Here is an 8,028-nt window from a genome sequence, read left to right on the forward strand (position 1 = left end):
GCCTGAGTGTGGCAGAACTCCCAGGTAACGGAGCAGGGAAGCCGGCTGCAGAGGCGGAGCCCAGGCGCGGGCTCTCAGCTCAGGGTTGCCATAAACCGTGATCCGCGGCACAGTCGGGCCCCTGCTCCTCCAGCAGGGACCCAACAAGCGGCAGATCCGGGGAGACTCACCTTCCTCCCCCGGGAGGAGCCGCGCGGGAGTGCACCGCAGGGATCTGCTGGGTTTGGAGACTCCACCCGGGGTCGGGTGCCAGAGATAGAAACGCGCGGTCACAGGCCGGGTGAACACGGAGTGCGGCCGGAGACCGGGGAGACGGGAGTGACTGACGGCTTTTCTCTGGGGGCTCACTGAGAAGCGGGCCCCGAGTTCTCGGCTCCTCCGGGGCAGAGATTGGGAGGCCGCCATTTTCACTCTCTGCCTCCAAAGCTGTACGGAAAGCTCGCAGGGAACAAAAGCCCCAGAGAGCAAACCGGAGCAGATTACTTAGCCGGGAGGGGGCAAGGGTGGGGCAATTCCGCCTCCCACAGAGACATTTGGAAACCACAGCAACAGGCCCCTCCCCAGAAGATCAGCGAGAACAGCCAGCCAAGACCAAGTTTACCCATCAATGAGAACGGCAGAACTCCAGCGCTAGGGGAATACTGCACATAGAATTCTTGGCTTTTTTACCATGATTCTTTAGTCTTTCAAAGTTAATTTTTTTTTAACGGTCTTTTTTCTTTTTTTTTCTTTTTGAATTTTTCTTTTTCCCTTTTTCAACCAACATCTTATCAATCTCTTTTTAAAAAAAAAACATTTTTATTTTTCATTTTTAGAGTCATATTCTATCCCTTCATAGTAGTTACCCGTATTTTTGGCTTATATATATAAGTTGTTCTCTCTTTAAAATTTTGAGATAGTTTCTTCTAACAGATTAAAATATACACTAAATCTCTAGTATATGGTGTTTTCTACCCCCCTCCCTGATCACATCCTCTCCCTTTTTTTTTCTTTTTTCTTTTTTTAAATCCTCTTCTTTCTTTTTTCAAACAACTTCTTATCAATTCCTTTTATAAAATTTTTTATAATTTCCATCTTTACAGTCATATTCCATCCCTTCATCATATCAACCCTTATTTTTGTACATATATAAGTTTTTCTTTCTTTAAAATTTTGGGAGGCACTTTCTTCTAAAAGACCAAAATACACCCCAAATCTAGTGTGTGGCACTGATCTATATACCAGCCTGATCATATTTGATCACATTCTGTTTTGTTGTTGTTTTGTTTTGTTTTGTTTGTTTTTGTTTTTATCTTTATCTTTTTCTTTTTCTTTTTTTTCTTTCTCTTTTTTCTCTCTTTCCCTTTCTTTTCCCACTGCTTCAGGTCTTTTCTGATTTGTTTAGAGTATATTTTCTGGGGACGTGGTTACTCTGCTAGCATTTTGTTCTCTCATTAATCTATTCTCCTCTGCACAAAATGACAAGATGGAAAAAATCACCTCAACAAAAAGAACAAGAGGTAGTACCGACTGCCAGGGACCTACTCAATACGGACATTACTACGATGTCAGATCTAGAGTTCAGAATCATCACTTTAAAGATACTAGCTGGGCTTGAAAAAAATATGGAAGTTATTAGAGAAACCCTTTCTGGAGAAGTAAAAGAACTAAAATCCAACCAAGTAGAAATCAAAAAGGCTATTAATGAGGTGCAATCAAAAATGGGGGCGCTAACTGCTAGAATAAATGAGGCAGAAGAGAGAATCAGTAATACAGAAGATGAAATGATGGAAAATAAAGAAGCTGAGAAAAAGAGAGATAAACAATTACTGGATCACGAGGGCAGAATTCGAGAGATAAGCGATACCATAAGACGAAACAACATTAGAATAATTGGGATCCCAGAAGAAGAAGAAAGAGAGAGAGGGGCAGAAGGTATAATGGAGCAAATTATAGCAGAGAACTTCCCTAATTTGGGGAAGGAAACAGGCATGAAAATCCAGGAAGCACAGAGAACCCCTCTCAAAATCAATAAAAATAGGTCAACACCCCGACATCTAATAGTAAAACTTACGAGTCTCATAGACAAAGAGAAAATCCTGAAAGCAGCTCAGGAGAAGAGATATGTAACCTACAAGGGTAGAAACATTAGATTGGCAACAGACCTATCCACAGAGACCTGGCAGGCCAGAAAGGACTGGCAGGATATATTCAGAGCACTAAATGAGAAAAATATGCAGCCAAGAATACTATATCCAGCTAGGCTGTCATTGAAAATTGAAGGAGAGATAAAAAGCTTCCAGGACACACAAAAACTAAAGGAATTTGCAAACACAAAACCATCTCTACAGGAAATCTTGAAAGGGGTCCTCTAAGCAAAGAGAGAGCCTAAAAGCAACATAGACCAGAAAGGAACACAGACAATATACGGTAACAGTCACCTTACAGGCAATACAATGGCACTAAATTCCTATCTTTCAATAGTTACCCTGAATGTAAATGGGCTAAATGCCCCAATCAAAAGACACAGGCTATCAGACTGGATTAAAAAACAAGACCCATTGATATGCTGTCTGCAAGAGACTCATTTTAGAACCAAAGACACCCCCAGATTGAAAGTGAGGGGATGGAAAACCATTTACCATGCTAATGGACACCAAAAGAAAGCTGGGGTGGCAATCCTTATATCAGACAAATTAGATTTTAAACCAAAGACTGTAATAAGAGATGAGGAAGGACATTATATCCTACTTAAAGGATCTATCCAACAAGAAGATCTAACAATTGTAAATATCTATGCCCCTAACATGGGAGCAGCCAATTATATAAGGCAATTAATAACAAAAGCAAAGAAACACATCGACAACAATACAATAATAGTGGGGGACTTTAACACCCCGCTCACTGAAATGGACAGATCGTCTAAGCAAAAGATCAACAAGGAAATAAAGACTTTAAATGACACACTGGACCAAATGGACTTCACAGACATATTCAGAACATTCCACCCCAAAGCAACGGAATATACATTCTTCTCTAGTGCCCATGGAACATTCTCCAAAAGAGATCACATCCTAGGTCATAAATCAGGTCTCAACTGGTACCAAAAGATTGGGATCATTCCCTGCCTATTTTCAGACCACAATGCTTTGAAACTAGAACTCAATCACAAGAGGAAAGTCGGAAAGAACTCAAATACATGGAGGCTAAAGAGCATCCTACTGAAGAATGAATGGGTCAACCAGGAAATTAAAGAAGAATTAAAAAAATACATGGAAACCAATGAAAATGAAAACACAACTATTCAAAATCTTTGGGATGCAGCAAAGGCAGTCCTAAGAGGAAAGTATATAGCAATACAAGCCTTTCTCAAGAAACAAGAAAGGTCTCAAGTACACAACCTAACCCTCCACCTAAAAGAGCTGGAGAAAGAACAGCAAATAAAGCCTAAACCCAGCAGGAGAAGAGAAATAATAAAGATCAGAGCAGAAATCAATGAAATAGAAACTAAAAGAACAGTAGAACAGATCAACGAAACTAGGAGCTGGTTCTTTGAAAGAATTAACAAGATTGATAAACCCCTGGCCAGACTTATCAAAAAGAGAAGAGAAATGACCCAAATCAACAAAATCATGAATGAAAGAGGAGAGATCACAACCAACACCAAAGAAATACAAAAAATTATAAGAACATATTATGAGCAACTCTATGCCAGCAAATTAGATAACCTGGAAGAAATGGAGGCATTCCTAGAGATGTATCAACTACCAAAACTGAACCAGGATGAAATAGAAAACCTGAACAGACCTATAAGCACCAAGGAAATTGAAGCAGTCATCAAAAATCTCCCAAAAAACAAAAGCCCAGGGCCAGATGGCTTCCCAGGGGAATTCTACCAAACATTTCAAGAAGAATTAATACCTATTCTTCTGAAACTGTTCCAAAAAATAGAAATGGAAGAAAAACTTCCAAACTCATTTTATGAGGCCAGCATTACCTTGATCCCAAAACCAGACAAAGACCCCATCAAAAAGGAGAATTACAGACCAATATCCCTGATGAACATGGATGCAAAAATTCTCACCAAAATACTAGCCAATAGGATCCAACAGTACATTAAAAGGATTATTCACCATGACCAAGTGGGATTTATTCCTGGGCTGCAAGGTTGGTTCAACATCCGCAAATCAATCAATGTGATACAATACATTAACAAAAGAAAGAACAAGAATCATATGATCCTCTCAATAGATGCAGAAAAAGCTTTTGACAAAGTACAGCATCCTTTCTTGATCAAAACTCTTCAGAGTATAGGGATCGAGGGTACATACCTCAATATCATAAAAGCCATCTATGAAAAACCTACAGTGAATATCATTCTCAATGGGGAAAAACTGAGAGCTTCCCCCCTAAGGTCAGGAACGCGGCAGGGATGTCCACTATCACCACTGCTATTCAACATAGTATTGGAAGTCCTAGCCACAGCAATCAGACAACAAAAAGAAATCAAAGGCATCCAAATCGGCAAAGAAGAAGTCAAACTCTCACTCTTTGCAGATGATATGATACTTTATGTGGAAAACCCAAAAGACTCCACCCCAAAACCGCTAGAACTCATACAGGAATTCAGTAAAGTGGCAGGATATAAAATCAATGCACAGAAGTCAGTGGCATTCCTATACACCAACAACATGACAGAAGAAAGAGAAATTAAGGAGTTGATCCCATTTACAATTGCACCCAAAACCATAAGATACCTAGGAATAAATCTAACCAAAGAGACAAAGGATCTTTACTCAGAAAACTATAAAATACTCATGAAAGAAATTGAGGAAGACACAAAGAAATGGAAAAACATTCCATGCTCATGGATTGGAAGAACAAATATTGTGAAGATGTCAATGCTACCTAGAGCAATCTACACATTCAATGCAATCCCCATCAAAATACCATCCACTTTTTTCAAAGAAATGGAACAAATAATCCTAAAATTTGTATGGAACCAGAAAAGACCCCGCATAGCCAGAGGAATGTTGAAAAAGAAAAGCAAAGCAGGAGGCATCACAATTCCAGACTTCCAGCTCTATTACAAAGCTGTCATCATCAAGACAGCATGGTACTGGCACAAAAACAGACACATAGATCAATGGAACAGAATAGAGAGCCCAGAAATGGACCCTCAACTCTATGGTCAACTCATCTTTGACAAAGCAGGAAAGAATGTCCAATGGAACAAAGACAGTCTCTTCAACAAATGGTGTTGGGAAAATTGGATAGCCACATGCAGAAGAATGAAACTGGACCATTTCCTTACACCACACACAAAAATAGACTCCAAATGGTTGAAAGACGTCAATGTGAGACAGGAGTCCATCAAAATCCTAAAGGAGAACACAGGCAGCAACCTCTTTGACCTCAGTCGAAGCAACTTCTTCCTAGAAACATCGCCAAAGGCAAGGGAAGCAAGGGCAAAAATGAACTATTGGGACTTCATCAAGATAAAAAGCTTTTGCAAAGCAAAGGAAACGGTCAACAAAACCAAAAGACAACCGACAGAATGGGAGAAGATATTTGCAAATGACATATCAGATAAAGGGCTAGTATCCAAAATCTATAAAGAACTCATCAAACTCAACACCCAAAGAACAAAGAATCCAATCAAGAAATGGGCAGAAGACATGAACAGACATTTTTCCAAAGAAGACATCCAAATGGCCAACAGACACATGAAAAAGTGCTCAATATCGCTCGGCATCAGGGAAATCCAAATCAAAACCTCAATGAGATACCACCTCACACCAGTCAGAATGGCTAAAATTAACAAGTCAGGAAACGACAGATGTTGGCGGGGATGCGGAGAAAGGGGAACCCTCCTACACTGTTGGTGGGAATGCAAGCTGGTGCAGCCACTCTGGAAAACGGTATGGAGGTTCCTCAAAAAGTTGAAAATAGAGCTACCATATGATCCAGCAATTGCACTACTGGGTATTTACCCCAAAGATACAAAAGTAGGGATCCGAAGGGGTACATGCACCCCGATATTTATAGCAGCAATGTCCACAATAGCCAAACTGTGGAAAGAGCCAAGATGTCCATCGACAGATGAATGGATAAAGAAGATGTGGTATATATATACAATGGAATATTATGCAGCCATCAAAAGGAATGAGATCTTGCCATTTGCAACGACGTGGATGGAACTGGAGGGTATTATGTTGAGTGAAATAAGTCAAACAGAGAAAGACATGTATCATATGATCTCACTGATATGAGGAATTCTTAATTGTAGGAAACAAACTGAGGGTTGCTGGAGTGGGGGGTGGGGTGGGAGGGATGGGGTGACTGGGTGATAGACACTGGGGAGGGTATGTGCTCTGGTAAGCGCTGTGAATTCTGCAAGACTGTTGAATCTCAGATCTGTACCTCTGAAACAAATAATGCAATATATGTTAAGAAAAAAAGAAGAAGAAGAAGGTAGCGGGAGGGGACGAATGAAGCGGGGGAAATCGGAGGGGTAGACGAACCATGAGAGACGATGGACTCTGAAAAACAAACAGGGTTCTAGAGGGGAGGGGGGTGGGAGGATGGGTTAGCCTGGTGGTGGGTATTGAGGACGGTACGTTCTGCATGGAGCACTGGGTGTTATGCACAAACAATGAATCATGGAACACTTCATCTAAAACTAATGATGTAATGTATGGGGATTAACATAAGAATTAAAAAAAAAAAGATTAAGTCAATTTGTTGGTTGGACTTAAATGCAAATAATTAATCATAATACCTGATCTCATTATTGGTCCTAGCATGACTTGCTTTTGAGTGTTTGGAAAATTTTTTCTAGCTTTATTGAGGAGTAATTGACAAATATAATTGCATAGATTCAAACTATACAACATGATGATTTGATATACATCTTATTATATTATGGAATTATTACCTCAAGATAATTAACACCTCCATCATCTCATACAGTTAACTCTGTGTGTGTATGTGGTGAGAACACTTAAGATCTACTCTCTCAGCAAATTTCATGTATACAATACCATATTATTAATAGTCACGATGCTATGTATTAGATCCTTAGAACTTATTCTTCCTAAAACTGACTTTGTATCATTTGACCTACATCTCCCCATGTTCTCCTCACCTCCAGCCCCTAGCAATCACCATTCTCTTTATTTCTATGAAATCAGCTTTAAAAAAAAAAAAAAAAGTTTCCACATCTAAGAGAAACCATGCAATATTTGTCTTTCTCTGGCTTATTTAACTTAGCACAATTCCTTCCACATTTATCTATATAATTGCAAATGGTAGGATTTCTTTTTATGGCTGAATAATATTCCACTGAGTATATATATCACACTTTCTTTATCTATCCACCTATCAATACTTAAGTCATTTCCATATCTCAGCTATTATGAATAATACTGCAATGAACATGAGTGTACAGATACATCTTTGAGATACTGATCTTGTTTCCTTTGGACATATATCTAGGAGTGGAATGGCTGGATCATATGGTAGTTCTATTTTTAATTTTTTGAGGAATCTCCATACTGTTCTCCATAGTGGCTATACCAATTGACATTCCTACCAGTAGTTCCTTTTCTCCACATCCTCACCAACACTGATCTCTTGTCTTTTTGGTAATGGTCATTCTAACAGTGTGAGGTGATTTGTCATTGTGGTTTTGATTTGCATTTCCCTGATGATTAGTGAGTACATTGTCACGTACCTACTGGCCACTTGTACGTCTTCTTTGGAAAAACGTCTACTCAGGAATGGGAGAAATTATCTACATGCTATATAGCTAATAAGAGAGTTAACATCCAAAATAATAAGGAACTCATATAGCTCAATAAAAAAAATTTTCAATTTTAAAATAGGCAAAGGACCCATATTTATTTTTTTTAGTATTTAGTTTTTTAAAGTTTTTATTTAAATTCGTTAACATACAGTGTAATATTAGTTTCAGGTGTATAATATAGTGATTCAACACTTTCATACAACACCTGGAGCTCATCACAGGAAATGTGCTCCTTAATCCCT

This window comes from Neomonachus schauinslandi, chromosome 7, assembly GCF_002201575.2.
Source record: "Neomonachus schauinslandi chromosome 7, ASM220157v2, whole genome shotgun sequence".
Classification (NCBI taxonomy): Eukaryota; Metazoa; Chordata; class Mammalia; order Carnivora; family Phocidae; genus Neomonachus; species Neomonachus schauinslandi.